Source organism: Cervus elaphus, chromosome X, assembly GCF_910594005.1.
Source record: "Cervus elaphus chromosome X, mCerEla1.1, whole genome shotgun sequence".
Taxonomy (NCBI): Eukaryota; Metazoa; Chordata; class Mammalia; order Artiodactyla; family Cervidae; genus Cervus; species Cervus elaphus.
The window spans coordinates 84,058,841-84,084,735 of NC_057848.1; the positions used below are offsets into that span (position 1 = coordinate 84,058,841).

General features: G+C 42.1%; 1 long non-coding RNA gene across 1 annotated transcript; it reads right to left on the reverse strand.

The window, feature by feature from the left end:
* Positions 1–499: 499 nt before the first annotated feature.
* Positions 500–21,737, reverse strand: LOC122690178. The gene is made up of 3 exons (XR_006340000.1): positions 21,725–21,737; positions 20,991–20,996; positions 500–642 (listed from the first exon to the last, which is right to left on the reverse strand). It is a non-coding gene; the product is annotated as an uncharacterized LOC122690178 (long non-coding RNA).
* Between the last annotated feature and the right edge of the window lie 4,158 nt (positions 21,738–25,895).

A 25,895-nucleotide genomic window follows, 5' to 3' on the forward strand; every position in this document is an offset into this window, starting at 1 on the left:
GCCAGTATTTTGCTGGATGTACTCTGCATAGAGGGCTTCCCAGGTGGCATTAGTGATAAATAACATGCCTGCTAATGCAGGAAATGAAAGAGATATGAGTTTGATACCTGGGTCTGGAAGATCCCATGGAGGTGGGCATGGCAACCCAGTTCAATATTCTTGCATGTAGAATCCCATGGACAGAGGATCCTGGCGGGCTACAGTCCACAAGGTTGCAAAGTGTCAGGCAAGACTGAAGTGACTTAGCACATGCTCTAAGTAGAAGTTAAATAGACATGGTGACCATATACAGCCTAGTCTTGTACTCCTTTCCTAATTTTGAACCAATCTTTTGTTCCATACAAGGTTCTAAATGTTGTTCCTTGATCCACTTACAAGTTTCTCAGGAGATGGATAAGGTGATGTGGTACTCCCATCTCTTAAAATTTTTCAACAATTTGTGATCCACACAGTCAAAGGCTTTAGCATAGTCAATGAAGCAGAAGTAGATATTTTTTTGGAACTCCTTTGCTTTCTCCATGATCCAGTTAATGTTGGCAATTTGATCTCTGGTTCCTCTGCCTCTTCGAAACCCAGCTTGTACATCTGGAATTCTTGATTCACATACTGCTGAAGCCAACTTGAAGGATATTGAGCATAACCCTGATAGCATGTGAAATGTAGTATAATGCTAGCATGTGAAATGCCACATCATACTTCCCATCAAACTAGTCAGGTCTTTGTATCTTGACTGATATTAATCTGATACTTTAAAAGATGCTTCTGTCTTTTGGTCCATACTTGCTCATATTTCAGTCTTTGTGATATATTGCAAATGTGTATCAACCACATTTCTTAAAGCTATGTATAGTTTTATGTTTCTGTTACATGTTCCACAAATCCGTATAGAAGGAAAGCCAGGTGTACAGCTTCCATCTGATATGAATTTGTTCTGCCAATGCCCTTTTTAAAATGCACATGCATCTGTAATGGGAGTCTATAATGCTCTACTTAGGTAGGAAAAAAAAAAATTCTGTTGGTTGTATGGTACCTCGAAGCCCTGCTATTTAAAAGCCTCTTTCTTAACAAGTGCTTTTTGTCTCCTACTATCATACATACATCACAAATGCATCATATATATCTTTCCTTGCTTTTTTTGATTCTTATGGTTCTTCTATGTGGGCTGCAGTAGCTTCCTTTGTCTTTATATACGCTGGTTTTAAGAGATCATATACACTTCCATATGATGTTTGGGGGAAAGTCAACTTTAACTCTATATTGGTCAAGAATAAATGAAACTAAACCAAGTGTTATATAGTTCTCATATTTGTTATTGTTTAGTCAGTAAGTCATGTCTGACTCTTTTGCAACCCCGTGGACAGTAGCCTGCCAGGCTCCTCTGTCCATGGGATTTCTCAGGCAAGAATACTGGAGTGAATGGCCATTTTCTGCTCCAGGGGATCTTACCGACCAAGGTATCAAACCTGCAGCTCCTGCAATAATAGGCCCATTCTTTACCACCAGGAAAGCTCAGTTCAAATAATGCTCTTGAGTAATATTGGGTTGGCCAAAAAGTTACAGAAGAACCTGACCAACCCAATATATAATTCAGCATTTTAAGAAATAGTGATCATCCTCTTTTGCAAGATGTTTTTTTCTTATAAACTCAAAAAAGCTATGATGGCTATATTTTCTTTAATTGGTTTATCTTCCCTCCTTGAAGTTTCTTTGGTGAGCAGATGCTTATGAATCTAATGTAGTGAAGAACAATTTTTTTTTCTTTAGGCATGTTTTTTTCTATCAAGGATACTGTAGGGAGACAGTTTTCTAAAGATATTTCCTATTATTCTACTTGAATACTTATTAATGTGTGCAGAATGGTTAATTTCTATTATAAAGTAAGTCTGCAATATTCTAAAAAAAACTATGCTTTGATGGTTTCCATATGCCTCTATTTTCTTAATGTCTGTCATTAAAAAAAAATGCAGACAAATAGCTGAGACACCAGCACATTAGCTTTATGTCCAAGTATATCTTGGGTCTCTTAAATGATCCTGGATACAAATGCCAAGTTGAAATGTCTTTGAAGATTTACTTCTCCATGGCTCTGGACACAGCAAGAGCAAATGGTAGTACCATGAAGCCACATACAAAAATGTATGATAGTGTCTTCTTTCTCCTCAGTATTCCTCTTTGCCAGTTTGGAAGTTCATTTGTACTAATCAAATCCATCAGGACTTGACTTGAGTGGGTAGTATAATTCCAAGCTTCTTAGCATAAAAGTAATATTTATTGCAATTCCTATGAAATTATATGGCATGATATTATTTTAATGAGTGAATTAGCAAAAGTGAGCCAATCAGTTTGCTGTTGTCACCATTCATTATTTAAAGCAGAACTCATTTTGGTTGTCCATGCTGGTCTCAGGAGACCCATCACTTATAATCCAATCATATTATTAACAAACGATGTCATGTAAGAGTTAGACAATTTCATACATTTCAAATCCAGTGAGAAAGGACATATTTCAATATTTTTTTTTTGTTTCTAGACACCTAAATCTTTCTTAAACATTTAATTAATATTTTGTCCGTGGGTAATATATAACTTGCCTATATTCTATGGTCCCAGTATATCTATAAATAAATTACTTTAATTCTTCCTATGAATATTATTTTAATTTTTCTGAACATTTAACATAGCAACAAATGGATTATTTGGATTATTTTTTCCACTTAACATGAACTATGGTAAAGATGAAAAGGTGGTTACAAGGTTGAGTTTTGTCAGTAATGGAATTTAAATGTTTTTACAAACATAAAATAATACCAACTTTTGAAGATACAGGCCAATTGTAGATTGTTATTGTTGTTCAAATGACACGGAAAGAAAAAAATGGAAGCATATGGAAAAGAAGTTTGAATCATACATGCACAAAATGTCATCTTTTGATTTATTTTCTGGGGGTGTCTTAGGCATAAAATCTTGTGATCTATATGCCAGTACAAGAGATATATTCTTTGGTTTATAATAAGTTCCAGGAAACCATAAAAAATAGCAGCATGTACAATGTGTTGTATTATCAGTTTTTAAATTAAACCTGGTAATTTATAAAATAACTAACCGTTTAATATGAAGGCCATTAAGAAAAAGGATTCAGATCCACCTGAATAGATGTTGTGGAAACTTGTTGCTTTTTTGACTGTCCATTGTGCAACTATTCACTGGGTTATATACAAATTGGACATTGTATTTCATCTTCCATTCAGAATCAAAGGTTTTCTCTTCCCTTAGTAGTCAGGTAATGAATATATAACCTAGGTTCAGCAAATTAGATGCTACCAACTCAGATGAACAAATCACTTTATGAATCTAAAGTGAGTAACACAAGATTGAAATGATGGATAATTAATTTAGGGAAGTTGATACCATGTCTGGTGGTACTTGTGGTGGTGTTTAGAGGTAGTGTTAACTGAATATATTGGTGTCTGTCCTGGCCAGATTATTTCAGCTAAAAGATGACTGTTTCATTCTTTGCTTCTTATCCCTTTGAATCTCATTTGGCTTCTGCCAGTCTTAGAAGTCAGTTTTCTCAGCCAACATAATAGTACTCAATACAAACTTCCAATGAACACTTTTTTATTTCCTAGAACACCTAGAGTTCATTACTATTACTAGTAGATAAGAATAATGACAGATACCCTATAGTGCTATCTAATTTCCTTGCACTAATGATGTTTAACAGATTCCAGATATGTTCTGGAGATTATCAAAGCTCATCATACCTAATTTAACTTCCAAGAGAAAATTAATACACTTGGTATAACAAAAAGGATGTGTGAAATTTACCAAATACAATCTTATATTTTACATTTTTGAGAATGATTCAGTTTCTTTCACAAAAGAGACACAGAAAATTGTTTGGTAACAGTAGATGCAGCTTGATCTAGAAGGTATGAGTTATAGAAACACTAAAATCTGGATGCTAATTTTGGCTTTGCTGTTTGCCACCTGTGTGCCCTGTGTAAGTTACAAAATTTTCCTCATCTTTAAAGATACCTTAAGAAATATTGTAAGGATTAAGTGATTAAAGACCTGTCTGGCTCTGTGAGTCTTTGTGACCCCATGGATGGTAGCCTGCCAGGCTCCTCTGTCCATAGAATTTTCTAGGCAAAAATACTGGAGTGGGTTGCCATTTACTACTCCAATAATGTTAAATATTACACTACAGTGACCACAAAGCCTGGTGTGTAAGTACCATTTCATTAATGATTATTATTTTTGCTAAATATATATTAAATGTTTAGCATGTATCAGGGACTGTGATGTTCTATATATGACATAAGTGCAAATTATCTTAAAAAAAAAAACTGAAATAGTTACTGTTTTTATCCTCATTTTACAGATGAGGAATAAGGAAAGTAAAGCAGAGAGGTTACAAAACATCCTCAAGGTCACACAGAAACACATCAATCCTTTCCATTTTTTTTCTGTTTGATTTGTATCTCTTTCCTCTTCTATTCATTTTTGATCTTATTCATCAAATTTAAATTCTTTTGTGGCTTTATTCTTTTTGAACTGTTGGGTCATTGGCCAATAACTTACAAATAATTTCAAAGTAATTTGTGAGTAGATCCAGAGACAAGTTACCCAGCTTTCAGTGTCTTTTTCAGGAACATAAAGATGTTTATATACATTCCCCTCATTGGAGAAATTATTCTAATAATCTGAGATAAATTTTCACTTTTGGAACATTCAAGTTATCTTTTGATAGATCATCTGCATGCCACTTTGAAAGCATATTACCCTCAGGTTAAGAGAAAGTAAAAAGAGACTCCCTTGGGAAAGCTGTATCATGGTGCTCTCAGTCAAGCAAAGTTTATGTGCTCCAGGCTTGTTCTAGAGTGAGCAACTGTTTTTGTGAGGCAGAAAGACCTATCCTCTCTAGATTCATGTTCAGTTCAGTTCAGTTCAGCTCAGTCGCTCAGTCATGTCTGACTCTTTGTGACCCCATGAATCGCAGCAGTTAGGCCTCCCTGTCCATCACAAACCCCAGAAGTTTACTCAAACTCATGTACATCGAGTTGGTGATGCCATCCAGCCATCTCATCCTCTGTCATTCTCTTTTCCACCTGCCCCCAATCCCTCCCAGCATCAGGGTCTTTTCCAATGAGTCAACTCTTCGCATGAGGTGGCCAAAGTATTGGAGTTTCAGTTTCAGCATCAGTCTTTCCAATGAACACCCAGGACTGATCTCCTTCAGGATGGACTGGTGGGATCTCCTTGCAGTCCGAGGGACTCTCAAAAGTCTTCTCCAACACTATAGTTCAAAAGCATTAATTTTTCGGTGCTCAGCTTTCTTCACAGTCCAACTCTCACATCCATACGCGACCACTGGAAAAATCATAGCCTTGATTAGATGGACCTTTGTTGGCAAACTAATATCTCTCCTTTTTATTTATTTTTTCCATTTATTTTTATTAGTTGGAGGCTAATTACTTTACAATATTGTAGTGGTTTTTGTCATACATTGACATGAATCAGCCATGGATTTACATGTAATCCCCATCCCGATCCCCCCTCCCACCTTCGTCTCCACCCGATCTCTCTGGGTCTTCCCAGTAAGCCAGAAAGATAAAGACCAATAGAGTATACTAACACATATATATGGAATTTAGAAAGATGGTAACAATAACCTTATTTGCAAAACAGAAAAAGAGACACAGATGTACATGTCTCTCCTTTTTAAAATGCTACCTAGGTTGGTCATAACTTTCCTTCCAAGGAGTCAGCGTCTTTTAATTTCATGGCTGCAATCACCATCTGCGGTGATTTTGGAGCCCCCAAAAATAAAGTCTGACACTGTTTAAACTATTTCCCCATCTATTTCCCATGAAGTGATGGGACCAGAGGCCATGATCTTAGTTTTCTGAATGTTGAGCTTTAAGCCAACTTTTTCACTCTCCTCTTTCACTTTCATCAAGAGGCTTTTCAGTTTCTTTTCACTTTCTGCCATAAGTCTGGTGACATCTGCATATCTGACATTATTATTTCTCCCAGCAATCTTGATTACAGCTTGTGCTTCTTCCAGCTCTGCATTTCTCATGATGTACTCTGCATATAAGTTAAATAAGCAAGGTGACAATATACAGCCTTGACATACTCCTTATCCTATTTGGAACCAGTCTGTTTTTCCATGACCAGTTCTAACTGTTGCTTCCTGATTGGCATATAGGTTTCTCAAGAATCAGGTCAGGTGGTCTGGTATTCCCATCTGTTCTGCCCGTAGTCCGAGTCCCCGGTCGGGAAAGAAGACTCCTCAAAACAATGCAACTTGCAATAGGGGAATTTATTACTGACTTGAGCCAAGGCCTCCCACCCTCACCAAGGGTGTGAGGATGAAAGGCCCCGAGCCCCAGTTCTCTCGGGTATTTATTAGGTCAAAAAAAGCAGCAGGTAGTTGGCACAAGCGGATTGATTACACAGCGGGTAGTTGGCGCAAGTGGATTGGTTACACAGTTGCAAGGCAATTTTTGTTGGCCCAACGTGGGGCTTTCAGCTTTCCCCTGATAGGTTCCCTTTTTCTTGCTAGGCATATGTTGATTGGCTAGCTCCAGGAGGCCTGATAATTATGTTACCCCGGTAAACCAGGCCTACTCCTAATCTAGGCTGCCTGTCATGGCGTTAGCCATGACAGCCTCACATTTCCCCCCTGTCTTTGTACTTTTGTAGAGGAATCTTTCTCTTCATCCTGTGAAATTGACTGATACTGTTGTCTCAATACCATAATTTGGATGGTATTTAGGCGCTCCCTAATAAATGAGACTAGACGGTTTAAAATGCATGGACCAAAGGTCAGTAACAATATTAATATTATGAGTGGACCCAGGAGGGTGGAAATCAAAGTGGTCAACCAGGGGGAGCGCTGAAACCAAGATTCAAACCAGCCTTTTTGGGCTTCTCATTCTCTCTTCCGCTGGGCTAGTCCCTCTCTTACTTTCTGGAGAGATTTTTGTACCACCCCTGAATGGTCTATATAGAAACAGCATTCTTTTCCCAGTGCTGCACATAATCTTCCTTGTTGCAGAAACAACAAATCTAAACCTCTCCTATTCTGTAACACTACTTCAGCCAAGGAGTTCAAGGATTCTTGGAGGTGTGAAATGGACTGTTCCCGTGGTTTCACAACCCCAAGTGGTGCAATAAAAAGAGTCAACTCCCCCACATTTTTCAATTTGGTTCCGATCCCTTCCTCCCCCCGGGCAAACATAGACAGGCACTTGTTCATAGTACTGTGGGCCTTTTCGCTCACAGTTACAGGTGAACAGACCGAAAGAGCCGTGGGCAAAGAACTTGGTTAGTTGGTGGGGACCAAACCCATTACCGTCAGCCGCCAGCACGCACAAATCAAAGGTCAGTACTGGCCACCATGTCCCTTTGGGGGTCACGTTGGAGCTCAAATTAAGCACTTCTCCAGTCTCAGGATTGTAGATCATCCAAGGCAGGTTAGCTGGCTGATGGGGGTTGTGGCTGGTTGCTCCTGGGCCGATGAAAACTGTTATCAGCAGGAGAGTTAAGAGGGCTCCCGTCGTATGAGTTTCAGTTTCAAAGGATTTGACGGGTGAGGTCTTGCCTCCCATTCTGCTTGCGCCTTCTCCTGTTCTTCCGGGGTGGCTTTCCGCACATGATTGCAGTGAACCCAGGGCCCGATCCCGTCGACCTTAACAGCAGTAGGAGTGGTAAGGAGAACAACATAAGGGCCTTTCCATCTAGGTTCTAATGCTTTAGATTGGTGTCGTTTTACCCAAACCAATCACCCGGGCCAATATTATGTGAGGGGATGGTCCCCTTGCTTGTTCCCTCGTGTATCTCTTGAATTAATTTCCAAACATGGCTATGCACCTTACTTAATGCCATCAGTGTTTGCTGGAATTGTTCCAAGGTAGGGGGTGGTAGGCATTTTCCCTTGAATATAGGACACACAGGAGGGGGTCTTCCATACAGAATCTCAAAAGGGGTAAGATTCAGCTTATAAGGGGTGTTATGCGCTCAAAAGAGCACGAAGGGAAGGAGGGTCACCCAGTCCTCGCCAGTCTCTATTGCCAACTTTGTCAGAGTTTCTTTTAGGGTCCGATTCATTCTCTCAACCTGTCTTGAGCTCTGGGGGTTATATTCACAATGTAACTTCCATTTTGTCCCCAGAGCTTGGGCCAGCCCTTGTACAATCTGGCTCACAAAGGCAGGTCTGTTATCAGAGCCCATAGTCACTGGCAGCCCGTACCTAGGCACTATCTCTTCTAAGATCTTTTTAGCAACCACTGTTGCTGTCTCTCCCTTAGTGGGGAAGGCTTCTACCCACCCCAAGAAGGTATCTACCAGAACCAACCCATACTTGCCTGGTCTTACCTCAGTGAAATCTATCTCTCAGTGTTGCCCTGGCTCTTCCCCTCGGTACCTCATTCCAGTGTGCTGCCTTTTCCCTGTGCTCATCAGCTGGCACGCTTTGCAAGCCTGGATTATCTCTCGTACAGTTGCATTTTGTGGAGGGAACCTCAGGCAGGCCGTCTGGAGAAGTGTCAAGGTCTTTTTCTCTCCCAAGTGTGTAGTTGTGTGCAGGTGTTCACATAGGTGATGGCCCAGGATGGCAGGCAATATCAGGTTGTTGTTTTGATCTCGGTACCATCCATCTTTGTCATCCTTCTGGAGGGTGGTATCCTCGTTAATCCAAATGAGGTCAGGGAGGGAATAGTCGGGGACTGGCAGCAGAGTCCCCATACCAGGAGGTGGAAGTCCCACGGCTAATATGGGGGTGGCGTAGTCCCGGCTAGCCGCTTCTCGAGCGGCCGCATCAGCAGCCCGATTGCCCCGTGCCCTAGGGTCTTCTCCTTTCTGGTGACTGGGGACATGTACAATTGCTACTGCCTGGGGCAGTTGAACAGCTTTCAGGAGCCTGCGGATCTCAGGCAAATTCTTGACTTCTTTTCCCTCCGCTGTTCTAAATCCCCTTTCCTGGTATATCGGACCTTGAATATGGACAGTGCTAAAAGCATATCGGCTGTCCGTAAAAATGGTGACTCTCTTCCCTTTTGCTTGTTCCAAAGCCTGTATTAGGGCAATCAACTCTGCTTTTTGTGCAGACGTCTTTGGGGGAAGTGTCTCAGCCCATATTATCTGTCCTGAATCATCAACTATAGAGGCTCCCGCCTTCCTTTGTCCATCTTTTACATAGCTGCTCCCATCAGTGAACCATACTAGCTCACTGTTGTTTAGCGGCACATCAGTTAAGTCTTTTCGAGCCGCCAGGGCCTCAGCCAGTATCTCACTGCAATCATGGAGAGGGCGGTCCTTTTCTGGGTTAGGTAGAAGCGTGGCAGGATTCAGGAAGCAAGGGGTCTGAAAACGCACCCGTGGGGCATCAAGCAGCAGGGCCTCGTAATGTGTCAAACGGGCATTGGAGATCCACTTACCCGGCGGCTGCTTTAAAAGCCCTTCGATGGCGTGGGGGGTGTAAACCCAGAGTTGCTGTCCATACGTCAACTTGTTGGCGTTGTGGAAGAGGAGGGCAGTGGCTGCAATGATGCGGAGGCAAGGGGGCCACCCAGAGGCCACCGGGTCCAATCATTTTGAAAGGTATGCCACCGGCCGCTTCCATGGTCCCCATTGTTGCATCAAGACCCCCCTTTCCTATTCCTTGCTTTTCATCTACAAACAGCTGGAATGGCTTATTTGGGTTAGGCAGGGCAAGGGCTGGGGCTTTTAGTAGGGCCCATCTGAGTGTCTGGAAAGCCTGTTTCATTGGCTCAGTCTAAGTCCAGTTTGGGGTCTCTTTACTTCCTTCATACAAGGGCTGGGCCTTCTCAGCAAACCCCATGATCCACAGTCTACAATATCCAACAGTCCCCAAAAACTCTCTCACCTGGCGGAGAGTCTTGGGCTCTGGTATCTGCAATATTGTTTCCTTCATGGCTTGAGTTAGCCACCTTTGCCCCTGCCTGATCTTATACCCCAAATAGGTGACCTCTTGCCGGGATATTTGCGCCTTCTTTGCGCTAGCATGATATCCCAAGGTGCCTAGAGTCTGTAAGAGGTCACCGGTGGCACGGCTGCATGCCTCCTCTGTGGTTCCAGCCAACATAAGGTCATCCACATATTGCAGCAGGATGACCTCTGGGTGGCGAGTCCAATATTCATAGAATTCCTCACTCAAAGCCTCATTAAACAAGGTAGGGGAGTTTTTGAACCCTTGTGGGAGGCGGGTCCAAGTTAGTTGTACTACCGGTTGGCCTTTCCCCTCAGTCCACTCAAAGGCAAATATCTCCTGGCTCTGGGCCGCCAGGGGTAGGCTAAAAAAAGCATCTTTCAAGTCCAACACAGTGTACCAAGTGTACTCAGGCAGCAGACTGCTCAGGAGGGTATACGGGTTGGGGACAGTAGGGTGTGTGTCACTCACCCGCTTGTTGACTTCTTGTAGGTCCTGGACAGGTCTGTAATCCGTACTCCCTGGCTTCTTCATCGGTAGTAAGGGGGTGTTCCAAGGGGATTGGCACCACTTGAGAATTCCGGCATCCATGAGCCGTCGAATGTGGGGAGTGATCCCCCGCCGAGCCTCCTGGCTCATAGGGTATTGCCCCACCCTCACAGGAGTCGCCTAGGCTTTTAGTTCAATGACGACCGGATGTCTCTGTTTAGCCAGTCCCATTCCTGTTATTTCTGCCCATGCCAACGGGTATTTGTGGACCCACGGTTGTATATCTGGTGCCATAACCTCTGAAGGCTTAGGCACAAAAAGTCTGTATTCATCTCTTAAAGCTAGAGACAAGACATGTATCGGCTGTCCAAGTCCATCTGTGACTGACATTCCCCCAGGGCCAAAATGGATCTGAGCATTAACTTTAGTCAACAAGTCCCGTCCAAGTAGAGGGGCTGGGCATTCTGGTATCACCAAAAACGAATGGGACACCTGGTGGGTCCCCAGATTTACTTTCTGTTCCATGGCCCAACAATATCTTTTTTGTCCCTGTGGCTCTCTGCACCAAGCTGGTTTTCTTAGACATTGGTCCCAGTTTTTGATTTAAAACAGAGTGTTGGGCGCCAGTGTCCATCATGAAGCCAACGGGTTTCCCTCCACATGTATGGTTACCCAGGACTCGGGGAGGGGTGCCGAGTCTTGACTCCCCTAGCCACTGTCTTCCCCTGCATATAGAACTCGAGTTCCAGGGGAAATTCTCTCTCTCTGGGTTGTTCCTCTCTTCGGGTCCCTCTTAGGGCACTCATTTTTCCAGTGCCCCCATTCTTTGCAGTAAGCACACTGATCTTTCTTTAGGGCCTGCCTTTTTGGTCTCTCTTTTTCTCCCGACAAAGTCGTTCCTCCCTTTCTTCTGGGGTCTCCCTATTATTAAATACCTTTTCAGCTGCTTTCAGTAAGTCTTGTATTGTCTGTTCTCCTAACCCCTCTATCTTCTGTAATTTCTTCCTAATATCTGGGTCTGCCTGATTCACAAACACTAGTAGAACTGCAGCGCGTGATTTCTCAGCCTGGGGGTCCATAGGTGTGTATTGCCTAAAGGCTTCCATTAGCCTCTCTAGGAAGGCTGACAGGCTCTCAGTGGGCTCTTGCCTTACTAAATTTATCTTCGCCAAATTTGTTGGCTTCCTAGCTGCGGCCCGCAGGCCAGCCATTAGAGTCTGGCGGTACACTCGGAGACGCTCCCTACCTTCCACTCGCTCAAAATCCCAGTTAGGCTGCAACAGAGGAAACCCCTCGTCTACGAGATGAGGCTAGGCGGTTGGTCTCCCGTCGACCCCCAGGACCTGTTTCTGTGCCTCTGCCAGGATTCGCTCCCATTCTTCCGTGGTGAAGAGCACCTGCAACAGCTGCTGACAGTCATCTCAGGTGGGGTTGTGAGTGAACAAAATGGAATCTAAGGGGTTAATGAGGCCTTGGGGTTTCTCCGAAAAAGGAGGATTTTGGGTTTTCCAATTATACAGATCATTCGTGGAAAAGGGCCAGTACTGATAGGTTCATTCTCTGTCCGGGTTAGCTGGTCCCACCCGGACGGGGAGTGCCTGTACAGTAGATGAAGGTAACTCTGGGTCCCCATGATCTTGCTCACCCCTATTTCCTCTATTTCTTCTCTGGGGTCGGGGTTCCCTTATCCCTTCTGATTCATTGGGGGGGGGGGCGCTCTTCCCCCCGGGAGAACCTGCAACGGAGGAGGGGCATATGGTGGGGGCCTAATTTCCGTCTCCAAGTCAATCAGGTTCCAGTACGAGGATTCCTGCAAGACCGGTTTTGGGCCCTTATTCTTCTTGGCTTCCTCTGGGGGAGTGGGGGTTTCCATAACCAGGGCTTGTACATTAGGAGAATCAGGGAGTTTGTGAACAAAAGGTTTTAACCACTTGGGCAGATCTTCTACTAGATCTTGCAAGACCATAACATATGGGACTTGGCTCGGGTGGCCCCAGGGATCAGGAGCCATAACTTTCTCTTTCACTGCCCGAATAATAGAAGGTTGAAAAGTTCCCTCTGGAGGCCATCCAACTTGGAAGGCGGGCCACTCTGCAGAACAAAAGATTATTAATTTACTCTTTGTAACCAGCAGCGACAGATCATACGCTCTAGCCCTGACATCTGAGAAATGATCAGTCATGAGAGAGAGAGGGGTGGATTCTCCTTGCCCCATAGCGAGAGTCAGAAGAAAGTCACCGAGAATTACCACCAAAAAATCCTATCGGGAGTGGTGGCGGCCAGGAGGTTGGGCTTGTGGTATGCTTCGTGGAACTATTTGAGTGCCTTAGTCGTTGCGCGGAAGTTTTCTTGTTGGGGGCGGGCACCCTAAGGGTTTCTAGCCCATTCCGTGACCCCCTTATCCTTTCACGGGAGTCTTCCAGTGGCAGGCGCCCTATCGGCTCTTAAGTTCCTGTCCCGTGCCCACACAGATGGGTTTTTATTTGGCCAGATTCTCGGTTTAGAATACGAGAAAAAAAGAAAAGAGTTTCACCTTCTCGGGCTCCCGTTACTGGGGCTGACTTGTTGGGAGGCCTTCAGAATCCGCCAGGGAGTAGCCCTGGCTGGGACTCGTCAGTTGCCCCGACAACTGTCTGCCTGTTCACTGAAACTCTCAGAAACAGAAATGAGGCTCCAAGCCTTTATAGGAGGAAGTAGACAAGAACACACCAAAGAACAACGAGACAGGAGACAATGCCAGCAGTTATACAGATGCAGAAAGGGCGTAGAAAAACACATAGACAGACACACATCGGCTGGCAACACAGAACTGGGGGGCAGGACCCCCTGAGTCTCCCTATCCTCTGGAACAAGGGTCACCTTACTGAATGGCGTCCATTGTTCCCCAGATTTGGGCTTAGGAGAGGAGGTCTCCTTCCCACAGAGCCGGCTGCCTTCCAGTGTGCTCACTGGCCTCAGCCTCACACCGGCCGGAACGGCCAATCCGTTCCCTCATGGAAAGCTTTCCCTCACACCAGACACCTTTCTGCCTTTTAACAGGGCCTCGGATTTACACTGGACTTTTCCAGACCTGCCTGAGCACCAGTGCTATTACCTGTCCTTTTTCCTCTTTGTTCCAAAGAGCGTTCTTCCCCAGTCAAGGGATCCCGGATGAGCCCCCAAATGTTCTGCCCATAGTCAGAGTCCCCGGTCGGGAAAGAAGACTCCTCAAAACAATGCAACTTGCAATAGGGGAATTTATTACTGACTTGAGCCAGGGCCTCCCACCCTCACCAAGGGTGTGAGGATGAAAAGGCCCCGAGCCCCAGTTCTCTCGGGTATTTATTAGGTCAAAAAAAGCAGCAGGTAGTTGGCGCAAGCGGATTGATTACACAGCGGGTAGTTGGCGCAAGTGGATTGGTTACACAGTTGCAAGGCAATTTTTGTTGGCCCAACGTGGGGCTTTCAGCTTTCCCCTGATAGGTTCCCTTTTTCTTGCTAGGCATATGTTGATTGGCTAGCTCCAGGAGGCCTGATAATTATGTTACCCCGGTAAACCAGGCCTACTCCTAATCTAGGCTGCCTGTCATGGCGTTAGCCGTGACAGCCTCACACCATCTTTCTCAGAATTTCCCACAGTTTATTGTGATCTACACAATCAAGGCTTTGGCATAGTCAATAAAGCAAAAATAGATGTTTTTCTGGAACTCTCTTGCTTTTTCAATGATCCAGCGGATGTTGGCAGTTTGATCTCTGGTTCCTCTAGCCTTTTTCTATTCTTTTAGCCTTTTCTAAAACCAGCTTGAACATCTGGAAGTTCATGGTTCACATGTTGCTGAAGCCTGGCTTATAGAATTTTGAGCATTACTTTACTAGTGTGTGAGATGAGTGCAGTTGTGCGGTAGTTTGAGCATTCTTTGGCATTGCCTTTCTTTGGGATTGGAATGAAAACTGACTTTTTCCAGTCCTGTGGCCACTACTGAGCTTTCCAAATTTGCTGGCGTATTTTACAGCATCATCTTTCAGGATTTGAAATAGTTCAACTGGAATTTCATCAACTCCACTAGTTTTGTTTGTAGTGATGCTTTCTAAGGCCCACTTGACTTCACTTTCCAGGAGGTCTGGCTCTTGGTGAGTGATCAACCATCGTGATTAATTGGGTCATGAACATCTTTTTTGTACAGTTCTTCTGTGTATTCTTGCCACTTCTTCTTAATATCTTCTGCTTCTCTTAGGTCCATAGCATTTCTGTCCTTTACTGAGCCCATCTTTGCATGAAATGTTCCCATGGTATCTCTAATTTTCTTGAAGAGATCTGTAGTCTTCCCCCTTCTATTGTTTTCCTCTACTTCTTTGCATTGATCGCTGAGGAAGGCTTTCTGATCTCTTCTTGCTGTTCGTTGGAACTCTGCATTCAAATGGGAATATCTTTCCTTTTCTCCTTTGCTTTTTGCTTCTCTTCTTTTCACAGCTGTTTGTAAGGCCTCCTCAGACCACCATTTTGCCTTTTTGCATTTCATTTTCTTGTGGATGGTCTTAATTCCTGTCTCCTGTACAATGTCTTGAACCTCTGTCCATAGTTCATCAGGCACTCTATCAGATCTAGTCCCTTAAATCTATTTCTCATTTCCACTGTATAGTAATAAGGGATTTGATTTAGGTCATACCTGAATGGTCTAGTGGTTTTCCCCACTTTCTTCAATTTAAGTCTGAATTTGGCAATAAGGAGTTCATGATCTGAGCCACCATCACTTCCCGGTCTTGTTTTTGCTGACTGTATAGAGCTTCTCCATCTTTGGCTGTAAGAAATAGAATCAATCTGATTTCAGTGTTGACCATCTGATGATGTCCATGTGGAGTCTTCTTTTGTGTTGTTGGAAGAGGGTGTTTGCTATGAACAGTGCGTTCTTTTGCAAACACTCTATTAGCCTTTGTCCTACTTCATTCAGTACTCCAAGGCCAAATTTGCCTGTTACTCCAGGTATTTCTTGACTTCCTACTTTTGCATTCCAGTCCCCTATAATGAAAAGGACATCTTTTTTGGGTGTTAGTTCTGAAAGGTCTTGTAGGTCTTCAGAGGACCGTTCAACTTCAGCTTCTCCAGCATTACTGGTTGGGGCATGAACTTGGTATACTGTGATAATGAATGGTTTGCCTTGGAAATGAAAAGAGACCATTCTGTCATTTTTGAGATTGCATCCAAGTACTGCATTTTGGACTCTTTTGTTGACCATGATGGCTACTCCGTTTCTTCTAAGGGATTCCTGCCCATACTAGTAGATATAATGGTCATCTGAGTTAAATTCACTCATTCCAGTCCATTTTAATTAGCTGATTCCTAGAATGTCGACGTTCACTCTTGCCATCTCCTGTTTGACCACTTCCAGTTTGCCTTGATTCATGGAACTAACATTCCATGCTCCTATGCAATATTGCTCTTTACAGCATCGGACCTTGCTTCTATCTCCAGTCACATCCACAACTGGGTATTGTTTTTGCATTGGCTCCATCCCTTCATTCTTTCTGGAGTTATTTCTCCACTGATCTCCAGTTGCATATTGGGCATCTACAGACGTGGGGAGTTCCTCTTTCAGTGTCCTATCATTTTGCCTTTTCATACTGTTCGTGGGGTTCTCAAGGCAAGAATACTGAAGTGGTTTGCCATTCCCTTCTCCAGTGGACCACATTTTCTCAGTCTTCTCCACCATGACCCATCCGTCTTGGTTGGCCCCACACGGCATGGCTTAGTATCATTGAGTTAGACAAGACTGTGGTCCTGTGATCAGATTGGCTAGTTTTCTGTGATTATGATTTCAGTGTGTCTGCCCATTGATGCCCTCTCGCAACACCTATCGTCTTGCTTAGGTTTCTCTTACCCTGGACCTGGGGTATCTCTTCATGGCTGCTCCAGCAAAGCGCAGCTGCTGCTCCTTACCTTGGATGAGGGGTATCTCCTCATGGCCGCCCTTCCTGACCTTGAACGTGGAGTAGCTCCTCTCGGCCCTCCTGCACCCACGAAGCTGCTGCTTCTTGGACCTGGGGTTGTTAGACTCAGGCAAAAAGAAATAAAATAAAATAAAATGAACAGTTCTTCCAGTTATCAACATCTAATTCACTTCCATTTCATAAGATGATAAAATATTAAAGTCTCTTCTAAAACCAGAGGGATTTGAATCTGGCTTGGTACCAGGCCCTGTAGCTATGCTCATTAATCAGTGTTGTTTCTCCTATTGGGTGCAAGCCCATTTTGGAATCCATGCCACCTGTTGTTGCTGCTGTTTTCTATTTAAGCTTTTCTTTTTGCAAAGAGTTTGAGAAGCTCTGATTGCATTGTTATCTTGTTGTCATATGAGGAGGAAATGCAGCTCTGCATTTCCAGTGATGCACTGAGCTCTCATTATGACACACAATCTGATAGGAGGCTGATTATAACTCTCCACCCAACTGCAGGCTGGAACTTGGGTTAGGCAAGAATGATCAGCAAGTGATGCCTTTTCCCAAAACCCTTCAATCATTTTATAAGTCTTCTTTGGGAAATATTTCCAAATGTTTTTGACAAATGTACAGTGCTTGAAAAACAAAACAGTTCATATCTTTATTACATATTTATTTTAAAATTCATTTACCAATATCATATTTCCACCACCTACTGAGTCATATTTATGGGGAATCTGTCTAATATTTGGTTTTCAAAGACAAGTCTTGTAATTATGAGGATATTTACAAGATACATCTAGTATATACACATCTTATGTGTACAAAATCCATGTAGAAATTACACATCTTATATGCCAGCCCCTTCAATTTTAATTTGTCATCTTATGAAAAATGTGCAATTAAAAAGCAGCTTTTGAAAAGGTATGAGAGTTTGTAGAGATAACTTTTTATGGTTAAAATATCCAACTCTCTGGAGAACCACACATACTAGAATTTCAGTATCAGTCAGAGAAATGTAAACTCTGAATTTTGTGAAATAGATCCTGTTGTTCCCCTTTGCCAGGAACCCTTAGGATGAGCACATGATGGCCATAAATCATTATGTTAATATGCTGCTGAGGCAGATTATCATTTAATATTTATGCAACATTTTATTTATCTCCTTTCTCCATGTACAAATAGGAAATTTTATCCCCACTATAAGAATTGATGACATGCTTCCAACATACTTTCAGGAGATAGGCACTGTTTTTAATCTCTAAATGATTTTCATTCAACAATGGTGTGTATAGAAGAGTAAGATCATAGGAACCACTCTTATTTTCCTCTACAATGCTTTTGAAAAAGGAACAAAGGGTCTATTAATCTTGATATATCTGTATTTTCCATCTTAATAAACTATTACTGTTCATCATAATTTACTACATATCTAGATGGATCATTCCTGATCTATATACACCTGAAATTGGGTTGGGCAGCTGGACTCTACCAAACGTTATCAGGCTGTTAACTATAATATAATCCTTTTCAAGGACTTTTTTTGTTGTGTCTTCTGCTGTAGAGAGATTGGACAGTAAAGGCAAATGATTTTATAGATCCCTTGGGCTTCCCTGGAAGCTCAGATGGTAAAGAATTCGCCTACAATGCAGGAGACCTGGGTTTGATTCCTGGGTCAGAAAGATACCCTGGAAAAGGGAATGGCAACCCACTCCAGTATTCTTGCTTGGAGAATCCCATGGATAAAGGAGCCTGGTGGGCTAGAGTCAGACATGACTGAGCAACTAACACTTTCACTTTCAGTCTTACATATCACTCAGTAATAAATGTCACTGTTTGTCTTCAAACACAAGATAAAATGTATATTCACATATGCACAAGTACACACTATGGGTATCTATATGCTATATATAAAATTTCTTATTTAATAATTGAATAGAGAGCAACTCCAGTGATAACATAATATTGTTTCTAAAAACTTCTAAGCCTATCCTTTCATTCTCCATCACTTGTACTGGTGATAGTTTTCCAGATCTCCTGTTTCAAACATTCTTAACCCCCTCAGCTACATGTCAGAAAAAGCAAAGTGAGAATACTGAGCTACTGGCATAACAGAATTTGCTAATAGGACCAACTAGTGTCATTTTGTAAATTCAAAATAACTGTGCATGGGACACTAAAAGTTCAGTATTGAGAACTTACATTATTAAAGACAGTCTTTCATCTTAAGAGCTTTTGCTGTGACTTGTGATGGAGTAGGCAGCATATCATCAATAGTTCTGAAGTCTAATACCAACAGACTCAAAATGAAGATATAATAAGAACAGAACAGATACAACAGTGAAATCTCAAACCACTAAACCTATTTTCCTTAAATTTCAATAGGGCTGTCTAAAAACTTCCATAAAGGAGTTTTCTTTTTTTTTTTCTGTCTTTCTTTTTAAAAATTGTAATCAGTTAACATCCAAGCCATTGCCAGAAATACAGACTCTGGTTTGTTTATCAGTATTCACTTTCCACTGGGACCCTGACTCCTCTAAAACAATCCTAAAAGGAAGAAGCAATTCAAAGGCAAAAACTCATCCTATGAAGGATTGCCATCTGATTTTATGGCAACATTTCTGGATCTCAGTTTACTCATCTGGGGAATGAGAAGATGAGAAGACTGGATGAAAGCAAACCAACTTTTATCTCTAAAGTTCTGTGATCCTGAGGGCCACAATGCTACCTTCAGGTTTTGCATCCCTTTCTTTTTATGATAAATATCCATAGCAATTAAATACAAGAATTAATTTCTTCCCTCAAGTCCTTAAAAATATTTCACTGCAAATTTGGCAGGAGATAGTTTCACACTGTAATCTGATTTTTTGAAATTTCATTTATTTTGAAATTATGCTATGTATCTCATTCCACATATATAGGAAATCCCTGGATCTTCATCCTACTCGCCTTCTTAACTCCTAAGTTGCTTACATACCAACTTAGGGAAGGACTCCAACATACTTGTGATTGAAGAGATTGGTGAAGATTAGAGGATATGAGAAAGAGCTTCCCCAGTTGCTCCCTTGCAACATCATACAATTTAGGTTAAAGGTCAAGAAAGAAAGAACCTTTGAATCAATTTTAAAACACTTTCCTCAACTTTTATTTTTTTTTTTGAACTTCCCTTGTGGCTCAACTGGTAAAGAATCTGCCGGCAATGTGGGAGACCTGGGTTTGATCCTTGGGTTGGGAAGATCCCCTGGAGAAGGAAAAGGCTACACACTCCAGAATTCTGGCCTGGAGAATTCCATGGACTGTATAGTCCATAAGGTCGCAAGGAGTCGGACACGACTAAGTGACTTTCACTTCTTCACTTCAGCATTCATTTTAGCTGATTCCTATTGTTTTTGTTGTTCTCAGCATATATTTCAATTTTTCTCCTGTCTTCCTCAAACTTTCTTTCAAAACTGGTTGTCATTATAGGTAGACATCTCTTATTTACATTTTCATATCACAAAGTCTTTTATTTACTATAGCAATTGTTGTTTTTGTTGTTGTTCAGTCACTAAGTCATGTCCAACTCTGTGTAACTCCATGGACTGCAGCACGCCAGGCTTCCCTGTCCTTCACTATCTCCTGGAGTTTGTTCAAATTCATGTTCATTGAGTCAATGATGGTATCTAACCATCTCATCTGCTGCCACCCTCTTCTCCTTTTGCCTTCAGTATTTCCCAGTATCAGGATCTTTTCCAACGAGTTGGCTCTTCACATCAGGTGGTCAAAGTAGTGAAGCTTCAGAATCAGTCCTTCCAATGAATATTCAGGGTTAATTTCCATTATCCAGGGTTAATTTTCCATATTGACTGGTTTTATCTCCTTGCTGTCCAAGGGACTCTCAAGAGTCTTCTCCAGCACCACAATTGGAAAGCATCAGTTCTTCACCACTTGCAATTCTTTATGGTCCAGTTCGCACATCCATACACGACTACTGGAAAAACTATACCTTTGACTATATAGACCTTGTTTGCAAAGTGATGTCCTGCTTTTATTTAAACTTATTTTTTATTGAAGGATAATTGCTTTATAGGATTTTGCTGTTTTCTGTCAAAGCTCAACATGAATCAGCCATAGGGATACACACATCCCCTCCCTTTTGAACCTCCCTCCCATCCCCCCCCCCCCAGCATCCCCCCACCTCTAGACTGATACAGAGCCCCTGTTTGAGTTTCCTGAGCCATATAGCAAATTCCCGTTGGCTATCTTATTTACATATGGTAATGTAAGTTTCCATGTTACTCTTTCCATACATTTCACCCTTTCCTCCCCTCTCCCCATGTCCATAAGTCTATTCTCTATGTCTGTTTCTCCATTGCTGCCCTGTAAATAAATTCTTTGGTACCATTTTCCTAGATCCATATACATGCATTAGAATACGATATTTATCTTTCTCTTTCTGACTCACTTCAGTCTGTATGATAGGTTCTAGGTTCATCCACCTCATCAGAACTGACTCAGATGTGTTCCTTTTTATGACTGAGTAATATTCCATTGTGTATATGTACCACAACTTCTTTATTTGTTGATGGACATCTACATTGCTTCCATGTTCTAGCTATTGTAAATAGTGCTGCATTGAACAGTGGGGTACATGTGTCTTTTTCAATTTAGGTTTCCTCAGGATATATGCCTAGGAGTGGGATTGTTGTGTCATATGGTGGTTTTATTCCTAGTTTTTTAATGAGTCTCCTGCCGCCTTCCATAGTGGCTGTATTACTTTACATTTCCATCAACAGTGCAAGAGTATTCCCGTTGCTCCACACCCTCTCCAGCATTTGTTTGTAGACTTTTTGATAATGGCCATTCTGACTCATGTGAGGTGATAGCCCATTGTAGTTTGGATTTGCATTTCTCTAATAATGAGTGATGTTGAGCATCTTTTCATGTGTTTGTTAGCCATCTGCATGTTATCTTTAGTGAAATGTTTGTTTAAGTCTTTCTCTCACTTTTTGACTGGGTTGTTTGTTTTTCCAGCATTGAGTTGTATGAGATGCTTGTATATTTTGGAAATTAATCCTACACACTGGTGCAGGAGTGGCTGCTATGCGACGGCGCAGGAGAGGCCAAGGGGAGCTACCCCATGTCCAAGGAGTGGCCGGGAAGAGTTACCCCACCCCCAAGGTCAGGGGTGGGCTGAGAGGAGCTACCCCATGCCCAAGCTCAGGGGCTACGGCCGAGAGGAGCTACCCCACATTCAAGGTAAGGAGCAGCAGCTGCACTTTGCTCGGTGAAGATATGAAGAGAAACTCCACATTCAAGGTAAGAGAAATCCAAGTAAGACAGTAGGTGCTGAGAGAAGACATCAGAAGGTGGACAGACTGAAACAATGATCACAACTAGCCAATCTGATCACATGGACCACAGGTTGTCTAACTCAATGACACTAAGCCATGCCATGTGGAGCCACCCAAGGTGGACGGATCGTGGTGGAGAGGTCTGACAGAATGTGGCCCACTGGAGAAGGGGACAGCAAACCACTTCAATATTCTTGCCTTGAGAACCCCATGAATAGTATGAAAAGGCAAAAAGATAGGACACTGAAAGGTGAACTCCCCAGGTCGGTAGGTGCCCAGTATGCTACTGGAGATCAGTGGAGAAATAACTCCAGAAAGAATGAAGGGATGGAGTCAAAGGAAAAACAAAACCCAGGTGTGGATGAGACTGATGATAGAAGCAAGGTCCAATGCTGTAAAGAGCAATATTGCATAGGAACCTGGAATGTTAGGTCCATGAATCAAGGCAAATAGGAAATGATCAAACAGGAGATGGCAAGAGTGAAAGTCGACATCCTAGGAATCAGCGAACGAAGATGGACTGGAATGGGTGAATTTAACTCGGATGACCATTATATCTACTAGTGTGGGCAGGAATCCCTTAGAAGAAATGGAGTAGCCATCATGGTCAACAAAAGAGTCCAAAATGCAGTACTTGGATGCATTCTCAAAAATGGCAGAATGACCTCTGTTCGTTTCCAAGGCAAACCATTCAATATCATGATAATCCAAGTCTATGTCCCGACCAGCAATGCTGAAGAAGCTGAAGTTGAACGGTTCTATGAAGACCTACAAGACCTTTTAGAATTAACGCACAAAACAGAGGTCCTTTTCATTATAGGGGACTGGAATATAAAAGTAGGAAGTCAAGAGATACCCAGAGTAACAGTCAAATTTGGCCATGGAATACAGAATGAAGCAGGGCAAAGGCCAATGGAGTTTTGCCAAGAGAATGCACTGGTCATAACAAACAGCCTCTTCCAACAAGAGAAGACTCTACACATGGACATCACCAAATGGTCAACACCAAAATCAAATTGATTATATTCTTGGCAGTCAAAGATGCAGAAGCACTATACAGTCAGCAAAAAAAAAAAAAAAAAAAAAAGACTGGGAGCTGACTGTTGCTCAGATCATGAACTCCTTATTGCCAAATTCAGACTTAAGTTGAAGAAAGTGGGGAAAACCACTAGACCATTCAGGTATAACCTAAAGATTTAAGGGACTAGGTCTAATAGACGGAGTGCCTGATGAACTATGGACAGAGGTTTGTGATATTGTACAGGAAACAGGGATCAAGATCATCGCCAAGAACACATGTAAATCCATGATTGATTCATGTCAATGTATGGCAAAAACCAGTACAATATTGTAAAGTAATTAGCCTCCAACGAATAAAGATAAATGGGAAAAAAAAGATCATCCCCAAGAAAAAGAAATGCAAAAAAGCAAAATGGCTTTCTGAGGAGGCCTTACAAAGAGCTGTGAAAAGAAGGGAAGTAAAAAGCAAAGGGGAAAAGGAAAGATATTCCCATTTGAATGCAGAGTTCCAAAGAATAGCAAGGAGAGATAAGAAAGCCTTCCTGAGTGATCAATGCAAAGAAATACAGGAAAACAATAGAATGGGAAAGACTAGAGACCTCTTCAAGAAAATTAGAGATACTTTTTCATGCAAAGATGGGCTCAATAAAGGACATAAATGATATGAAGCTAGCAGAAGCAAAAGATAGTAAGAAGAGGTGGCAAGAATACACAGAAGAACTGTACAAAAAAATATCTTCATGACCCAGATAATCCCAATGATGTGATCACTCACCTAGAGCCAGATATCCTGGAATGTAAAGTCAAGTGGGCCTTAGGAAGTATCACTACGAACAAAGATAGTGGAGTTGATGGAATTCCAGTTGAGCTATTTCAAATTCTAAAAGATGATGCTATGAAAGTGCTGCACTCAATATGCCAGCAAATCTGGAAAGCTCAGCAGTGGCCACAGGACTGGAAAAGGTCAGTTTTCATTCCAATCCCAAAGAAAGGCCATGCCAAAGAATGCTCAGACTACCACACAATTGGACTCATCTCACATGCTAGTAAAGTAATGCTCAAAATTCTCCAAGCCAGGCTTCAGCAATACGTGAACCGTGAACTTCTACATGTTCAAGCTGGTTTTAGAAAAGGCAGAGGAACCAGAGATCAAATTGCCAATATCTGCTGGGATCATCAAAAAAGCAAGAGAGTTCCAGAAAAAAGATCTATTTCTGCTTTATTTAGTATGCCAAATCCTTTGACTGTGTGGATCACAATACACTGTGGAAAATTCTGAAAAAGATGGGAATACCAGGCAACCTGTCCTGCCTCTTGAGAATCCTCTGTGCAGGTCAGGCAGCAACAGTTAGAACTGGAAATGGAACAACAGACTAGTTCCAAATAAGAAAAGGAGTATGTCAGGCTGTATATTGTCACCCTGCTTATTTAACTTATATGCAGAGTACATCATGAGAAACACTTGGCTGGAGGAAGCACAAGCTGTAATCAAGATTGCTGGGAGAAATATCAATTACCTCAGAGATGCAGATGACATCACCCTTATGGCAGAATGTGAAGAAACTAAAGAGCCTCTTGATGAAAGTGAAAGAGGTGGGTGAAAAAGTTGACTTAAAGTTCAACATTCAGAAAACTAAGATCATGGCATCTGGTCCCATCACTTCATGGGAAATAGATGGGGAGACAGTGTCAGACTTTATTTTTTTGGGCTCCAAAATCAGTGTAGATGATGATTGCAGCCATGAAATTAAAAGATGCCTACTCTTTGGAAGGAAACTTATGACTGACCTAGATAGCATATTAAAAAGCAGAAATACAGAACAGACTTTTGAACTCTGTGGGAGAAGGTGAGGGTGGGATGTTTCAAAAGAACAGCATGTATACTATCTATGGTGAAACAGATCACCAGCCCAGGTGGGATGCATGAGACAAGTGCTTGGGCCTGGTGCACTGGGAAGACCCAGAGGAATCGGGTGGAGAGGGAGGTGGGAGGGGGGATCGGGATGGGGAATACGTGTAAATCCATGGCTGATTCATATCAATGTATGACAAAACCCACTGAAATGTTGTGAAGTAATTAACCTCCAACTAATAAAAAAAAAAAAATTAAAAAAAAGGAAAAAAAAATAAAGTACAATAGTTTGACCCAGCAAACAAAGGAAACCAAAAATTGTATCTACCAGAACATAATTAATAAAACACAAACTGGAAAACAATACTAGAGCAAGGTGCCAATTGGGGAATAAAGCAATGAAAATAAAACTAACAAATATGTTGAGATGAAAGGAAAGAATGAAAGAATAGATGTGCAAAGTTGAATAGAGGTAGATAAAGATTTATATACATTAAAGATTAACTGCAAGGGGAAAAGAACACCAAGAAAAGCAAACAAGGGAATAAATGTAGAAAAATTAATAATAGGTTTAAAAAATTAAAAAGAGAGAGAGAGAGAAATTGAAAAAAAAAAAAAAAAAAAGGAAAACTCAACAGAACTGCAAAAGCCAAACGTAGATGCAGGGGTTTATAACAGCAATAAAAAATGTGACTGAGGAAAAGAAATCTCAAAAGCTTAATTAGATTTTATAGTGCCAATAAAATCAACAACTAAAATGGAGGAGGAGGGGAGGGAAAAAAATCCCAAAGAATCTATAGAGCAAGTCAAAACATAAGAAGAATAAATACTTTTCCTGAATCACTGCTCTCAGAGTCCTTTCCCTTGCTGGGAGTCACAGTCCGCCTCACCTCCCTAGGATGTCCTCCAACACTGTGCTGATCTCTGGACCTGCTGTTGGGGGTAGCTCAGATTCTAATTGGATCATACTCCTATGTGTTCTTGCCTCCAGCATTCACAGCTATCAGAACTAGTATGTTTTCTTTTGTGGGAACTCTCAATGATCTTTTATACATTCCATTGACACAGAGTCTGCCTAGTTGATGGTGTGGATTTAATCTGAAGTTTGTACAGTTGGTGGAAAGATTTTGGGTATTCTTTCTTAGCCTCACTGACCCTGAGTTTCAATTGTCGTTTTATTTCCACCTCTGCATGTGGATCATCCTCTGGGGTTTGCTCCTGAGGCTGTCCTGGAGGTCTTGGGTTTGCCCCTGTGAGGGCCAGGTGTGGAGATAGAGCAGCTGCTTGGGGTGCAGGGGTTCTGGCAGCACCAGGTACTCAGAGGAGTCAG